The sequence below is a fragment of the Callithrix jacchus genome, chromosome 17 (assembly GCF_049354715.1).
Source record: "Callithrix jacchus isolate 240 chromosome 17, calJac240_pri, whole genome shotgun sequence".
NCBI classification, from domain to species: Eukaryota; Metazoa; Chordata; class Mammalia; order Primates; family Cebidae; genus Callithrix; species Callithrix jacchus.
In genome coordinates, this window is record NC_133518.1 from 63687477 (window position 1) to 63705138 (window position 17662).

At 41.7% G+C, this 17662-nt stretch overlaps 1 protein-coding gene and 1 pseudogene across 6 annotated transcripts in view; one reads left to right on the forward strand and one right to left on the reverse strand.

Moving 5' to 3' along the window:
• RARB (retinoic acid receptor beta) overlaps positions 1–17662 on the forward strand; it is a 782655-nt gene that overhangs the window by 480325 nt on the left and 284668 nt on the right. The window lies entirely within an intron of this gene.
• On the reverse strand, positions 15292–15794 carry LOC108588868 (large ribosomal subunit protein eL21 pseudogene; annotated as a pseudogene).

The window sequence follows — 17662 nt, forward strand, 5'->3', positions numbered from 1 at the left end:
TAACTGAAACAGAATTAGAGGAAGAAAGCCGCTTACAGTCAGTTCATTTGGCCCCACAACCTCTCCCTCTCTACTCCTGACATTGTTTGAAAAACTGAGGGCCCAGAAGCTATTTTTTTTTTCAATTTACAGCTTACATTTAATTTTATTTTGGATTTAGACTGGTCAAAGGTATTGCTGCTTCCTCCACAGAGATGTAATATTATATGAATTCATAAGAATCATGGTTTGTTTGTTTTTTTGTAATCTGAAACAGCTTTTATCACAAACCTAATTCATAAACAGAAGCTAATCATGTACAGGGAAAAGCCGATCTTCGTGGGGACTTTTTTTCTTTAAGTTTTCAGCATAATTATAGTCTTATTTTTTTCCTTCGTTTTCTTCCCTGTTAAAAGCAACAGACGATCCAATTTTTTCCCGTCACTCCCCAGTCTAGTCTCATGCATGGGACTAATTAGACAAGACAAATCACTGGAAGAACGTTCGTCTTTATCCAGGAGGAGGTTTTCAGAATATTTTCGATGTCCTGGATTTCTACTTTTTCAGAGGCTTTTTGAAATGACAGATGGACTCAACTGCTTTTAATGCCTGGTGGGGCAAGGAAGAATTGCATTCACTTTAGTGCGTGTGTATACATATGAGAAACATTAATTTTTAATTTACTCTGTTTACCTTGAGAAACTGCCAGTGAATGATTCAGATATTCCACAGAAAGGGACTTTCTTTTGTAATATAGGACAAAAGACAGCTAAGCACGTGTTCTTTCTTCAAAGCGGAGGTTCAGGGCAGGGAGACAGTATTTATTTGTGCAGCTTACAGACGGACTACTTTGACTCTGTAAACACTCATATCATTTTATTAAGAATTGCTACCAAATCTTTTCATCTAGTATGTGCTTAAAAACTCGGCTTAGATACAGTGATAGAGTGAGAGCAGGCTGTTCCCGCATTCCTTTAATTTAGCAATTCTTTATGTGTCTGTGTTACCGAATTCAATCCCAGGACAATGATTTGCATAGTGTTGAGTTAGGCTGGTCTCTGATTTTTAGTCCCAGGTATGACACGAGCTTGGGTTCCAGTAATCTTCCTCCTCTGTCTTGCACTTGGGTGTCTCAGGAGGCCAGATGCATGAGGTCTACTGATTCTAAGGAGGAGAAAAACTTCTCAGCTTCCCTGAGGGGGTTGAGGATGAGAACTGAGAACTGGAGCATTCTAAAGGGCTTTCTAATAACTTATGTGTACAACCTGATTGATGAACTTGGGAGGCTTCTTTAACTCTGCCCAATTGTCCAAGAATCCCTCCAGGATTCACTCAGACTGAAGGTGGGCTTGGGACCCAGACCTGATTGCAAATTCCTGAACAGACCCAGAATATCTGAAATACCCATATTAAAACTCCCTTGTACGAGTATGCTAATATGCATTCCACATCTAAGGAGTCACTGTTCATATCTTAGATATCGTAGACTTGGATAGTTACTAAAAGAGCTTTCCGGCAATGGCATTAAGGCAACTTGTTCTTACAGGGTCAGTGGATTAGCCCAGGTTTACATAATATAAAAACCGTTCATTATCAGTTTGCGGTTTTTATAAAAAAATAAGTAACATTTAGTGAGTATTTAGTGGGGAATGGTGGTTGACTTCTCCCCTTAGGACAGACTTCTTAATCTCAATTCAGAGGACGCTTCAACTTGTATAGCAAAAGGGGAGAGATACATCTTCATTCTCACTGCAGCCTCGACATTTTCTGGCTCTGGTGATCCTCCTACGTCATCCTCCCAAATAGCTGACACTATAGGCATGTACTATCATGCCTGGCTAATTTTTGAATTTATTTTGTAGTAAAAGAGTCCTAACCATGTTGCCCAGGCTGGTCTCAAACTCTTGAGCTTGGGCAGTCCTCCCACCTTGGCCTCCTGAATTGCTAGGATTACAGGCATGAACCATCACACCTGGCCCAACGCACTACTAAATTTGAAATTATGAATGGAAGTAGCCACAGTATCACAAGCAGTACCAATGATATTTTTCATATCACATTTAATTTTTGCAATATTTCCATTTTTAAGACAGTTATTTTTTAAAGTTTTAAGAAGACCATTAAATTGGTTTCCTTTTTAATCCTATATATTTTATTTGAGGAACATTATTCTGAGAAGGGGTTCACAACCCTCATCAACCTACTAAAAGGCCTATGGCACCAAAATTTTAAAAAAAAGGAGATTCTATAGTAGGAAGTTAAAGACTAGAAAATGGTAATTTCTTTATCTTTCCTATTTGAGAATAATTTGCCTCTGCCCCTTAGCAACTGACTGTGGAAAAGTCAAATAAAAAAATAGTGTGAGAATCTACCTGAACAGTTTGCTATCTGTGTCTAATTGCCATGCAGTATAATTACAACTACGCGTAACATTAAATATGTGTCAAATTGGTTTTTAATTCATTTGATTCGATTTCAGCACTAAGATCTGTGCATTTAGGCATAGTTTTCATAGTTTATGCTTTCATAAGATACGGTTGAGGAACAGATAATATCACACGAAATAATCTGAGACCCACTGCTCTAAATTTAACCCGCGTTTCTGTTATCGCTGCTTCAGTGTGTCTGATAAACACTCTCTTGTATGACAAGACATGACACTGTTGTCTACAAAATGTCCTTGCATTATTTGTTCAGCACAAATGCATACTCCTCATGTGGAAAAATGATTAAGATGCTGTAAAATGTGGCACAGTGTCTAGATCACGTCTTTGTGGAGGAAGCGGGGTGAGTATGTGCTGAACAATAATTTTTCACAATGTGCGAGGTTCTTGATCGAACCTTAAATAGAGACAATCTAGTCTCTGAATCATTAACTCCAAATTCTAGAAGAAAGAATATGACCAAGTCTGATATCCTTCTTGATCTATTGAAGAGGCGCAGGGACAAGGTCTCACAGTACAAATAGTTCTGCAGGGACCTTTGCAGGCGGAGGGCAGTTTTCTGAGAACAGAGGAAACCAAAGCTTTCTGGAGCAGAATCATAAAGGCTTAAAAAGAAGAGACGCTAATGGTTACTCAGGGAAGCTCGGACTGGGTGTTTCCCCACTGTGTTAGTGCCTTTTGGCTGCTGCTATAGTAAAATACAGAGCACCTCTGATTTACAATGGTTGAACTTAGATTTTTTGACTTTGCAATGAGTTTATTGGGATGCAACCTCATTGTGAGTTGAGAAACATTTGGATTTACAGAAGTTTGAATTAATATTTTTACGTTACGCTGGGTTTATCAGGGTATTCAATGCATTTTTCACTTGCGTGTTATTTATGATAGTTTTTACTTACTATGGATTTATCAGGACATAACCTCATTATAAGTCGAGGAGCATGGTACTACAGTCTGAGTACCAATGGGGTTAGTCTCCCTCAGCCCCCTGGGGACTCCCCATTTTGTGCATATCATCAGTGGGAGGATCCTCCACTGTCTTGGGGTGTTACAGCCTGATGTTGAGGCAGCTTTAGGGCACTGTTGGCCTCGAGCTCTTACAGGAGGTGCAGAGTTACAGCTCTGTGCTGGTGACAATCATGGCTACCTTCTCCTTATAACCATAAGGTCTTGTATGTTCCTCCATTTCTATGTAGTGCATTCATATTGTGTTGCAGAGTGTGGATATGTACTTGTTGATTATATTTCTCAGTTCTATATTTTGTATGGAGGTGAGCATTGAGTTTTGGCAGGTATTCGATCTACCATCTTAAACTGGAAATCTAGCATAGCTTTAGAACACTGTATTCTAGAAGCCGGACTTAAAGTGCTGGTCTGGACAAGAACAAACATCCCTGTGCTCCTCTCCCTAACATCTGAGGGTTTTGTGGCGGCGGCTTCAGCCACTAGTAATGGAAGATGGCACCAATATCACGTCTGAGAAAATATCTTTGACATAGGTGCCAGACCACTGGCGTCAGCACTAGGATCATGGTGCCAAAGACACACCTCTAGTAGCGCCAGAAATAGCAGAGGTCTGAGTAATCATCACTATTAAAGGTAACTTGCAGGAGAAAAGGGCCCACAGGAGTGAAGTTGATTGGCGCAAATGAGAAACTAACAAACAGTAAAACCGTAGCAAGTCCTCACGTTAAGTTCACATTAATGGCGGGAAGAATAAATAAGAGACGTCATCACAGTGAGATACTGCTTTGTGCTGACTACCATGACTAAAACCAAAATGTCAGACAATAACAGGTGTTAGCAAGGATGAGGAGAATTTGGAAACCTCCTCTACTGCTAGTAAAATTATAAATGCTGCAGTAGCTTTGGAAAACAGTCTGGCATCTCTCAAAAGGTTAAAGAGTAAGCATATCAACCAGCAATTCCACCCCCAGGATGTACTCGAAGGAATTGAAAACATGTTCACACAAAACCTTGAATTTGAAAGTTCTTGCAGCATTATTCGTTATAGACTAAAAGTGTAAATAACCCAAACGTTAACTGGTGAATGGATAAATGTATTATATCCACAAAATAGAGTATTATTCAGCCATGAAAAATGAAGTGCTGATACTTGTTACAACATGGAGTAACCCGGAATACGTTATGCTGATTAAAAGAATTCAGTCACAAATGCCACATATGGTATGATCCCATTTAGATGTAATATTCAGAATAGGTTCATATGACAGAAAATAGATTAGTAGCTTCCAGGGGCTGGGGACAAGGGACAATGGGGAGTGACTATTAAGGGGCCTGGGGTTTCTCTGGGAGATGATGAAAATATTTCAGGTTTAGGGAGTGGTGTTATTTGCACACCTTTGTGAATACACTTAAAACCACCAAGTTTTATACTATAAAAGGGTGAATTTTATGTTGTGTGTATTGTATCTCAAGCCATTTTTTAAAAAGTCTCCACCAAAGCTGGGGTGTGCCCCATGGAAATCGTACGAGGTCCTGTGAGTCTCATTCCACTTACCCACTCTTCTGTGGTTCGGATGTTAAAATGCTGTTCCCCATTTGTCCCAGAATTTGTGTATATTTAAGAGAAGGGGAGATAAATTTCCTTTTTAGTATTTTTCTTTACATATGAGCTTCTCTATTTCTAAGGGAGCTAGACTAGACAACAATCTGAATGGCCAGCTCAGTGCTCTCTTTAAAGTACTCCAACCCTTGATGGCCATCAGAGCCTGAATTTATTCCTTTATTCCCCTGAGTTCCTTCTCAGTAGGGTCCTGGGTCCTTTATACAAACAACCTCTTGACATGCTCAGCAGTTCCAGCCCCAAAGCCTATATTATATTCCAGAGAACTTGGGAAGGTATTATTATCTCCACTCGCAGGTGAGAAAACCCAAGTCAGCTAGACTGTGACCCAAGAAGCAAAGAAAACTGACACTGATTTTATCCTCCCAATTTTGCCAAGCCCCTTTAATCTGATTCTTCAAGTGCTTTTAACAGTGAACTCCTGTTGACTGCTTTTGTCACAGGCCTTTCTGTTTAGTAATGACGGCAATTAAGCTAGAACCTAATATTTGACAACAATAGCAGAGTGGAGCTCCCATTAATTTTTTTGAGCCAGCCCAAGGGGTAAGTGAAGCAAAAGGCCGTGACCGACTGAGCGCCAACATGAAGACCATGTCCCCTCTGATGTTAGCTGAATGTCTCTAATCTCCTGTGATCTTTTGCTTTAAAGTTTCCATCTTTGTGAAACTTGGGTACAATAACAACTTACCACAATCACTGGTGGCATTTCAGTAAAGCTACTTGGAGCCCCATAGAGCCACAGCCAGCCTGGCAGAATGTTTTTACTTTCTTTTCTTTGGGCTGGGTTAGTTTCTTAATTGCAAATTGCAGAGTCCAGGGTTGAAAGAGAAAACGCCGCTGTGGGTGGCCCACAGGTTTAGTGAGGCTTGTGAATATGGCCAGATCATATCCAGTGCACTCCTGAGGCCCGGTGATGACTGCTATGAAAAAGGACACAGAACAGCCCCAGGGCACCGGAAAAAAAATGGAAGAGAAGATAGATCGTCTTCGACCCATCTTGACTTAGGTAATATGAGTACATGTACACCTTTTCTTTGCTGACCTTAGAAATAAAACTGATATGCATAGATCGTAGCTAAACCCAAAACCCAAGCATCTAGACTCCCAGTCCATCACTACACAGAACTGTCTCGCAGATAGTCAAGGCCTTCCGAATCCTGGCTGTACCTGACTCCTCTAAACTTATTTTCAGTGCTTCCTGAGAAGGCTTCTTTATTCAGTTCTGCTGATCTCCTTTCTCTTTGGCGTATAACATTTGGTCCATTTCCACATCTTTGCTGAAGCTTTTCCTTCTGCTTGGAATGTCCTGTCAGATCCCCTCCACCTGCTGATTATCCCAAGTCTTCCCACCTCTATGATGTGTCCACCATAATAGGCACATGCTGTGCCTAGAATTGCCCTCTCAGATGCTCTGTTTCTTGACTACTTAGCTGATCTCTATCTTCACTCTTTCAGACATTTTCATCGACCTTGATAATTCTAGCTGGTGGGCCCACATTTGGAATAGTCTTTGACTCTTTTTTTCCCTCTCATGCCCCAAATCTAATCCTTCTACAACCCAATGGACTTTATCTTTAAAGTCATCCAGAATCTAACCACTGAAGATAGGTTAGAGGAATTGGATACAGCTGGGATTCGGAAGGCCTTGACTATCTGCCAGACAGATGGACTGGGAGACTAGATGCTTGGGTTTTGGGTTCAGCTGTGATCTGTATTTTATTTTTAAGGTCAGTAATGAAAAGGTGTACATGTACTCATAATACCAAAGTCAAGATGGATCTAGGAAGAGCTACCTTGTTTTCTACTTTTTCTGAAGCTTTGAGGCTGCTCAGTGTCCTTTTCCATAGCAGGCATCACCAGGCCTCGGCAGTACGTTGGCTATGATCTGGCCATATTCACAAGCCTCATTAAACCTGTGGACCACCCACAGTGGCATTTCATTTTTGAACCCGGGGCTCTGTAATTTGCGATTAAGAAACTAACCCAGCCCAAAGCAAATAAAATAAAAACATTCTGCCAGGCTGGCTGTGGCTCTGTGGGGCTCCAGGTAGCTTTACTGAAATGCCACCAGTGATTGTGGTAAGTTGTTACTAAACTCAAGTGGAAGTACCTACGTCCACTACTACCTCCCTAGTCTACAGTACCGTTTGATTTCACCTGGGTTACTGTGAAAGCCACCTAATTTAGTGTCCTTGCTTCCACTCTTGTCCTTACAGGCTGGTCTGCACAGTAGCTAGAGCAATCCTTTGGCAGCACAAGTCCCGCCCTGCCCCTCCCTATTCAAAGCTCTCTAATGGCCTCCAACTCCTTTAGAAGAGCACCTAATCTCACCAGGTTCTTCCAAGACACAATAACAATTCGAACTTACTCCAGTGGTATTTTAATTGATAATAATGGCATTTAACAAGTGTTTACCCTATGAGAGACACTGTTCTAAACCTTTGACATGTCCAGGGTTGCTGAAGCCTACAGGACACATTACAGTTCAGAAACCGAGGTAGAAAGAGGTCAGGAGATGTTCACGGCGTGCACAACCTGAACTGGGATTCGAACCTGGAAGGAGCCCATGTTCCAAACCACTGCCCCATCCTGCCTCTGGATGTAGGATACACAAGATGGCCACAACCTCCATGATTAGACCTTCATTTTAATTTAAAACACTGCAGTAAGGAGCCCAGTACTCTATTTGTTTTCTTCTATTTGCAAATGTATCAATGTATGAGTTTAACCGTAGGAGGAGAGGTTTGAAGCAAAGAAAGAGAGAAAAAGGCTGGAGCCTGCATTAATGAGGTAAACCCACGTCCTCAGACAGCAATGCCCCAGAGCCAAGCTGGAAGCCAAGAAATTTGTTTTAAAAATATGATATCTCCCAAATTGCAGATGACGTCAAATATATGGTGATATACCACCCAAAAGGCAAAACCGCAGTTTGCTTGTTTAAAGGCTTATTTTAAGTTGGCTTGGCTGCTTCTCAGAGCTGTACCACGAGCAACAGGCTGCAGTTTCTGTGCAAGGGTTGGAAAGCTGTCTTGAGAAAATGAATTGTGGTCTTGCCCGGAGACTCCGTGCTTTTGGTAGAATTCCTCCTGCCCCACAGATACCAGGCAGGCCAGCCAGGCAGCTGGCTGTCATTACTGTCGCACCTGAGCCACGGTCACCACTACACTTCTACCTAGTGGGGGAGAAATTCCATTTGTTGAGTAGCAGAGAAAGAGCTTGGGTTTTAACAAAAATTCCCTCAAAAAGAGTAAAATGTCACCCAGTGGTATAAAAAAATCGGGGAAAAAAGGAAAAAACATCGAGAAAAGGGTCTTTGGGTGATATAGCAGTGGTATAACTCAAGACTGAAGAGTAAAATGTGAGGGATTGGGTATTTGAAACATTCAGATGAGGAATGTTTGCAGCCTGTCTGTTCCCCATCTCGTCCCAGATGCCAAACTCTGCACTGGGTTCTGCTACTTAAGAAAGACACCATCTAATCTGCCATACAGGGGAGCTGAAAGGGAGCTGTGTGTATCTGGGGGAAGGAGTTTGGTAGCGTTAGCCTGGCCTGGCCTCCGCTGTATCATAAACAGTTGTTATCTGAAACGATTGAGAACACAGGAGGAAAAGGCCTAGGTATGCACCAGGAAGTGCAGTGTCCCATTTTTGGAGAAGGAAAGTGAGAGGGCATTGAGTTTCATTGATTGGGTCCCCGTGGCAGGCCAGCTGCCCCCCAGGAAGCCCTGGTATTCCTGTCCTCTCGGTGAACCTGCCTGAAAGGGATATAGGAGTTATTGGGTAATCAGGGCTTGTCAGCACCTCGGTTATGCAGGATGGTTCAATCCGATAATGTGCATGGAACCTGTAATAGGGCTGATGAAAAGCACTCCAGTTTCAAAAGGGCCTTGAATGATTTTTTGTTCATTTTCTGTTTACATGTAATGTGTTATTGATGTCATTACCTTATAATACGGCGGCTTGTTTCATAGAAAAACCAGGAATTATTCATTTAAAAAAAAAAAAAAGACTTAGAAGAAAAAGAAGAAAGAAGGAAAGAAAGAAACCCTGTTACGTGAGGAAAATTGCATTCGAATGCTGCAACTGAAACATATTGATTTTCTGGCACTAGACTTTTTAGATTAAAAATGCCAATACTAAATCCTTTCATGACCTATAGTTCATATGAAGTTCGCATGTCATTTACTATTATTCTGGGGGAGAAAAAGCTGAGTCTTTAACGAAAACATAGTTGGAAAGAATGTCTGCCGTTTCTGCAATTTGCATACCATTATAATAATGCCTGATTATGAGCTAAACATGCTGATAGTGGGATGGGTTGAACGTTTCTCTTATTTCACATCAGAAGTCATTTGCCTGTTTGAATTGTCGGCTTGTCTTGGCTCCATCCTTGGTGGGAGTCATGGGTGTGCACGCTTTCGTTGCCCAGGCTTATCAGGGTTGTGCAATAAGCCACCCATGCTAAGAGAGATGCATTCCTTCACATTCCACTAATGCCAGAGGCTGCCGTATGTATGCCTGGTCTTACTGTAGTCTAGAAAACATTCCTGATACCTGTTAGTTTTTTTGTTTTGTTTTGTTTTGGTTTTGAGACGGAGTTTCGCTCTTGTTACACAGGCTGGAGTGCAATGGCGCGATCTCAGCTCACCGCAACCTCTGCCTCCTGGGTTCAGGCAATTCTCCTGCCTCAGCCTCCTGGGTAGCTGGGATTACAGGCACGCGCCACCATGCCCAGCCAATTTTTTGTATTTTTAGTAGAGACGGGGTTTCACCATGTTGACCAGGATGGTCTCGATCTCTTGACCTCGTGATCCACCCGCCTCGGCCTCCCAAAGTGCTGGGATTACAGGCGTGAGCCACCGCGCCCAGCCTACCTGTTAGTTATTTATTCAAATGAGTTAAAAATTATAATATAGGCCAGGCATGATGATTCATGCCTGTAATCCAAGCACTTTGGGAGGAGGAGGCAGGCGGATCACTTGAGAACGGGAGTTCAAGACCAGCCTTGACAACATAGTGAAAACCCATTTCTGCTAACAAAATACCAAAAAAAAAGTAGCCAGGTGTGGTGTTGCACACCTGTAATCTCAAATACTCAAGAGTCTGAGGCACAAGAATCACTTGAACCTATGAGGCAGAGGTTGCAGTGAACAGAGATCATACCACGGCACTCCAGCCTAGGTGACAGAGCAAAACTCTGTCTGAAAAGAAAAAAATCTGTAACATGGCCGTATGAGTTCCTGACATAGTCTTGATTTTATTGCATGGTTACTGCCAATCTCAAAAGTCCCTTAGCCAACATTCAAATTCCTCAGTGGCATCTCTGGTTGCAGCTTTTGTTTTCAACAGTGAGCCAGGTTTGAAAGTTATGTAAAAATATCTTTCCTACAATCCCGCCTCATCTTTTGTATTTTCAAGCTATTATCACAAATATTTGTGCATTGATCAGAGCTTTCTGTACCTCCTGCTGAGCTGTGAAGTATTTAGTTTCTTTGTCATTGGACAGAGATTAGTAGGTCCTATAACATTTTGGCCTCTGTCACTAGAATGCGGATGAGGCACTCAGGGGGTGTAGATTTCTTAGATACGCAGCTTCTCTAGCTAGACTCTTTCTCAGGGTCTGTAAACTAAGGCCCACAAACTAAATGCTACCCCAAACCTGCTTTTATAAATAAAGTTTTATTGGAACACAATCATGTTCATTTGTTTACACGTTAGCTATGGCTGGTTTTACACTACAGCAGCAGGGTTGGGTAGTTGTGATAGAGACGATATGTCCAGCAAAGCCTGAAGAATTTTCTATCTGGCCCTTGACAGAAAATGTTTGCCAATCTCTGCCCCATAGGACTGTGTTCCTCTAAAACGTTCTCCTAAATTATGGTGCCCACTAGTAGGTCCAGCTGTCTGTTCAGCAGTGAATGCAAGAGCAGATGCTACAGAACTTAAAATCACATGTTTGAGTGAGATGGAATCTTAGAAATCAGCTCATCTTAATTCCCACCTGACCGATGTTTGATTACCACAATAATCTTTATGCTACTGGGGAATTTCTTCAGTCTCCAGACATGCCATTCTGCATTTTATAGTTCTGTTAGAGACTCTTCCTGGTATCAGCACAGATCTGTCTCCTTGTAAGTTCTTTCCCTTGGTCATACTCCTGCACTTTGCAGACATACAGACAAGAATGAATGCTCTTCAGCACAGTAATCATTCAGGTATTAAAAATTATTGTCATTTTCTCCCTGAGGTTTTTTTTTCTTTCTTCTTTCTTTCCCTCCTTCCCTCCTTCCTTCCTTCCTTCCTTCCTTCCTTCCTTCCTTCCTTCCTTCCTTCCTTCCTTCCTTCCTTCTTTCCTCCCTCCCTCCCTCCCTCCCTCCCTTCCTTCCTCCCTCCCTCCCTCCCTTCCTCCCTCCCTCCCTCCCTTCCTTCCTTCCCAGGCTGGAGTGCAGTGGTGTGATCTAAGCTCACTGCAACCTACGCCTCTAGATTCAAGCGATTCTTGTGCCTCAGCCTCCTAAGTAACTGGGACTATAGGCATGCGTCACCATGCCCGGCTAATTTTTGTATTTTTAGTAGAGACAGGGTTTCACCATGTTGGCCAGGCTGGTCTTGAACTCCTGACCTCAAGTGATCCACCTGCCTCAACCTCCTAAAGTGCTGGGATTACAGGCATAAAGCATTGCACCCGGCATCTGTGACTATTTTCTTATTCGCGTTATGTATTCCAATTCACTTTCTTTGTTCTTCTTGTGGTAGACTAGTGAGCTCTTTAGCAATCCAGTCATGTTCCTCTGTTTGCACTAATTCTTCACCAGGCATTAACATGATATTCCAGATATGATTCTTCCAATGTGGAGTTAGGTAGAATTATCACCTCCAATATTCCAGAAGTTATATTTCTGTGAATGTAAACGAAAGCTTAATTCACCTTTGGGGAAACCACATCACTATTGACTCAGACTCTGCATGCAATCTACCAAAACCCCTTTGCCAATCTGTTGAAAAATACCTTGCTGATTTTCCTAACTTGGTCTTTTTTTCCTGTCCCCAGTCATTTCTGCCTGGACTGTGCCTCTATTCTTACAATGGAGTCTGATTCCTTAACATCTCCTAATTGCTTTTTTTTTTTTTTTTTTTTTTTTTGAGACCAAGTCTCGATCTGTTGCCCAGGCTCAAGTGAAGTGTGCAATCTCGGCTTACTGCAACCTCCACCTCCGGGATCCACGCGATCCTCCCTGCCTCAGCCTCCTGAGTAGCTGAGATTACAGGTGCACACAACCACGCCTGGCTAATTTTTGTACTTTTAGTAGAGGCAGGGTTTCACCATGTTAGTCAGGCTAGTCTCGAACTCCTGACCTCATGATCTACCTGCTTCAGTCTCCCAAAGTGCTGGGATTACAGGCGTGAGCTGCTGCGCCCAGCCTCATGTTGCTTCTTATCTGAGAAGTAATGAAACAGATGTCTTGAATTCTTTGGCATTGCTCATACATGAAGGGTGGCTTCCTTCACATGACTTTTCTTCAACCTATTTGATCGCTTTAAAGAGAAGTAAAGACAATGAAAGCAAAGATTCTTCACGAAAGTCCCAAAGGCTGTTCTACACATATTTCTTGCCCTTCCCCTGTTAGCAGCATGGTCGGATTGCCCTTGCTGGCCCCTTGTGGTTGGGCAGGCCATGTGATGAAGTCTGCCCTATGAATTGCAGTGAACATGATGTGCGTAGCTTCCAGGCCAACCGTTTGGCTGCAAATGTAAAACCCTCCAATGCACTCTTACTCTTTGGTGTGGTGACTGTTTTACTAGTCTGGGTCTCAGAATAAGGTGAGATGGAGTAGAGTTCCCTGCTAAGTCCTGGTGGCTATGGAGCATGGGTGAGAAATAGTCCTTCATTTTTGTAATTGGTTTGAGCATTATTTTTGCAACACAGCTTAGTCTGTAGGACTGATAACTCAGATTTTCTGGACACTCATTCATTTAATAGTAGGTAATTATTTTTTGGTATCTAGTATGTGAAAAGCACTCAGACTATCACAGTGAACAAAACAAAAGTCTGTACCTTTGTGAAAATAGAGGGTTTGGACGTTCTATATAGTAACCACATGAGACCTTAACCTTTCCAAATACCATACAGCAGACAACATGCAGTATGTTCAGAAGTGATTCTTCAGATACGTGATCGTTCATGAACACTTTAGTGTCCAGGCTGGAAGCTGGATGCCAGGGTTTGAGGGTGACTTTTACCATTCATCTACTGCATGACTTTGGGCTAACAAACCTCCTTTTCGGGGCCACCATTTTCTTTACCTCTCTCTGTTCACACGATTCCACTCTATACCATCGTGTCAGTGATGGTTCAACAGCTCCTTGAATGTTTTTAGAAGCAGCATGTACAGCACGTCCTCAGGCAGGGCCCTTGTCAGTGTTTTTACTCTGAAGCACTTAAGTTCTGGGAGCCATGAGACATAGCCAGAATTTGCATGTAAATAAATTCATTACTCAGTTTATATTCTGTGCCAAGCACTGCCTTGAACTGGACACCCTGGAAATTAAAGGAGATGTATACATAATGGCCCTGAACCTTCAAGTCCAGTGGAACAGCTGAGTCTGCCACTTAGGTACCAGGACACAACACTGATGCTAAATTGTGGGTCAAGGTCAGAAGTTTGTGTGTGGGGGCAGGACGATCAAGGAAGTGCAAGCAAGGAAGACTTCATAGAGGGTGTTATATTTGTGAATAGGTATGAATAGCATATTTGTGAAAACAGAATGGAGTCCCAACTGGCAAGTACAAAGAATGGAGGTGAAGACCAGATTCTGACCCACCCTATGTGGACAATAGAAGAGTCACTGATGCAAATTTTAAAAGATACAACAGTAGGCATCCATGCTGTTTGAGTCTGTACTAAAAGATATCTTCATTTCTTCCTCAGAGGCCTCCTGTAGCTACAAAAGAACTTTGCAAATCTGGACCTTTTCCTTTTGTTGCAGATTCTCTGTTTACAATTTTTATTTAGTTAACAAAAACTGTAGTATCAAATATGTAGATGTCCCCCCCCCCACATTCCTCCTTGGTGGCAGATAGTGCCAGGTCAGTATACACAACGGGGCAGCTGAGGGCTTCCACAAGGGAAACTGGGTGAGGCTTGTGCCAGTCTTTGCTCTGTAACATGTTTGGAAAAGGGAAATGTGGAAAGGAATATCAGAGCCAAATGGGTTCCATTCTTCATGTAAGTGATGGCTCTGTTTTACCTCTCAGTAAGAATGGCCTTCCCCAGGGCACATAGGATACATAGATAGTTCAGGCTCATGACACAAACTCTCGAAAAACGCAAGCAATGACAGTGGGGGATGTGGATACTCACATTCAAGCTGAGCCTTCCGGTTGACCTGAGAAATCCTACCTCCTCATCAAGTCAGTTACCCTCAAAGCACCATAGAGAAGTTCAATTCATTAATGTTGTACTTGGTTAGAAAAAAGGAAAAAAGTATGTGGGGAAAAAAAGAAATGCTTATGTTCAAAATATGGGTTCTTTGGGGCAGGTGAGTTGTTTCCTGCAGTGTTCAGGGAAGCGGTTAATGAGCTTATTGACTACAAGGCAATCATTTGTGAAATGCCAAGGAGGATAGGGTAGAATCAGAGACGGAAGAAAAATTAGGGTGTTATTTTCTATAAACGGAAAGGAGAAATGTTGGCTAATTACTTTTCTGAAAATTAAAGTTATCATTAAAAGAAATATACTGACTTTCCTGTAGATTGTGATGGCTTTCAAAACATATTCTGATTCATTTTTCCGTTTGATTCTCATGACTGCAGGAGGTAGGCAGAGTGGATTTTTTTTCCATTTTCCAGATAAAGATCTAAGATTTTTTGGGAACTTAAAGGATTCTCTCAGGATTGTGCAGCTAATAAGCAGTTATGTCAGGACTGAAAATTCAGAGCTTCTAACTCTGCCCTGGTCAAGTATAGAGGAAAAGTAAAGGCTGGGAGTTAAAAGAGGGTTTGAAAAATGCAATTAATTGAAAAGAAGAATAACAATGTAATTTAGTGGGTGAGAGCTCACTCACTCTGGAGCAGAAATTGCAAATCGAAGCCTGGGGTAATAATCAAGTAGCAGATGAGCTTATACAACAATTATGGCCCAAACAATAGTTACAAAGTTTTTTCAATTATTAACGACACTTAAAAATCAACACATTTCACAATAAAAAAAATCTAGATTTCTTTCTTTTTTTTTTCTTTTTTACAGTCCAGAGGTCTTTTTTTTTTTTTTTAAACACCTATTATGGCATGAATTCATAGAGAATAGGTTCCAGCAGCTCAGGCTCCTTCCCATTGGTTCTCACACAGTGCGCTTCTCTGGGTGGAGCAGGCTGTCGCTTCATTTGGACCCAGGTACCTTTCTCTTTGGCTTCCTTCTTTTTCTGATCATTTTCCTTCACACGTTTTAGGAAGCTATCTCGGCTCTTAGAGTGCTTGATGTGCTCAGTACGCACATTAATTCTCTTGGCAAGAATCTTGCCCTTAACTAGTTTGTTTACAACAATGCCAACAGCGTGCTGGGTAACATTGTAGACTCTTCCAGTTTTGCCATGATAACATTTGTGGGGCGTTCCTTTTTGAACAGTACCGATCCCCTTGATGTCTACAATATCACCTTTCTTATAGATTCGCATATACGTGGCCAAAGGAACAACTCCATGTTTTCTAAAAGACCTAGAGAACATGTATCGAGTGCCTCTCCTCTCTCCCTTTGTGTTCGTCATTTTGGCGAATTACTGGAAGATGGCGGTCCCCAAAAATCTAGATTTCTAACCACTCTTTTACAATCTGCATAGATGGCCCCACTGGGGAACATTCCCATGGAGCCACAGCCAGGAGGAGCTTGGGGGCAGCTGTCCCTCTTAGACAGACATGAGCTCTCTGGTTCACCTCAATCTCACCACTCCCTGTTGCCACCAGTCCTGAAGATCAATGATCTGTTGATCTGTTTCATCACACTGTGCTGCTGCTTTTCTCTACCCATCTGTATCACATGCTGGATTCTCGAGTCATTTGGATTTGTGTCTTCTAATCTGGAGGCAGCCTCCAGCCCCTATCCATTTCTAGCTATTTGAATGTGGGCAGATTATTTTCCATGTTAAACGTTTCATTTCTCTTTCCATTCTATAAAATAGGGATAATGGTGGTGGCACTGTAGTGGAGATCTGTTGTTGTTGTTGTTTTTCCCTACATTAATACTTTCCTTAGAAGTGACCATCTTATGGGAATAAAAAGGCCCACCTTTTTTTTTCTCTAGGGTTAGTAACTTCGGCTACTCCAACCACATGTAGATAAACCAGACTTAGAATTAAGAGTCAGTGGCCCAAACAAACGTATGTGTGAGTCAGTTTGCAAGGTCTACATCAAGGTTCTGGGGACAGCCATGGCAGATGCATCAGGGGTTGATACTATTCAAAATTCATTATCAGGACATTGGTGGCTTGAACTGTAATGCTTATGCCTAATAGGAAGTAACTAGGTTTCCCCAGCTCCCTGGTATGATGTCAGCGATTATCTCTGGTTGTGAAACTTCTTAGCCTGGTTCCCTGGCCCTTACAGAAAATTGGCAAGCCCTTTAATATACTGCAGTGCTTTTCTTTTGCTTATTGGCCCCAGATCTCTTTTCCACCTTTCCCCTTTTCTACTCTGTGTTGCTTTAGGTAACTATAAAATTCATTTCCTAAGCTCCTATATAAGCAGGTTTGTAGGATCTGAAGTTTATGCAATTCACGGGCCTTCTTTGGTCAAATTTTGTATGTATAATCCAAAGTTATACATACAAAATTATGTACAAAAGGGAATATTTATTTTCTATGAGGAAAAAATAACAGGACAGGCATGGTGGTTCACACCTGTAATCCTAGCATTTTGGGAGGTCCAGGCAGAGAGATTGCTTGAGTACAGGAGTTCAAGACCAGCCTGGGCAACATAGTGAGACCTCATCTCTACAAAAAAAGAAAAAAGCCACGTGTGATGGTATGCATCTGTAGTCTCAGATACTTGGGAGGCTGAGGCAGGAGGATCCCTGGAACCCAGGAGTTGGAGGTTGCAGTGAGCTATGATCACACCACTGTACTCAAAAAAAAAAAAAAAAAAATAGGAATAATTACAAATCTTAAAAATTTACTCAGAATTTTAAAAATCAAGAGCAAATAAAAGAAGGAAAAGCTAAAAAAAAAGCCAGGTCACATTTTAATAGTTAACTGTTGAGATATATCTCATAATTTTCTATAGAAAAAGCAGAAAGATAATTGTCTTTCCTCAGTATGCTAATTGGAATTTACTCTTTTATATACAATTTAGAAAAGTTTCCATTCATAACATTATTAATGTTACATAAATTGTTAGGATCATCGTCAATTGCGGGAAAACCTCTATCAAGTTGTTTTTACAGGAGAGCCGTAAGATTTTGAGATAGTTTAAGTTTCTTGTATTGCAACCAATGAGTCTTTCATCACTGTCTTAGGATTAAGACATCTGAGATGAATGCCAGGTAAAAATGGCACACTGGGTGTGTGTGTATTACTACAGTCCATTCTAACATCAAGACACCAACCAAAGCCTTTTTTTTTTTAACCTATCTGAATGTCTGCTGGAGTCTTTTTTATTGAT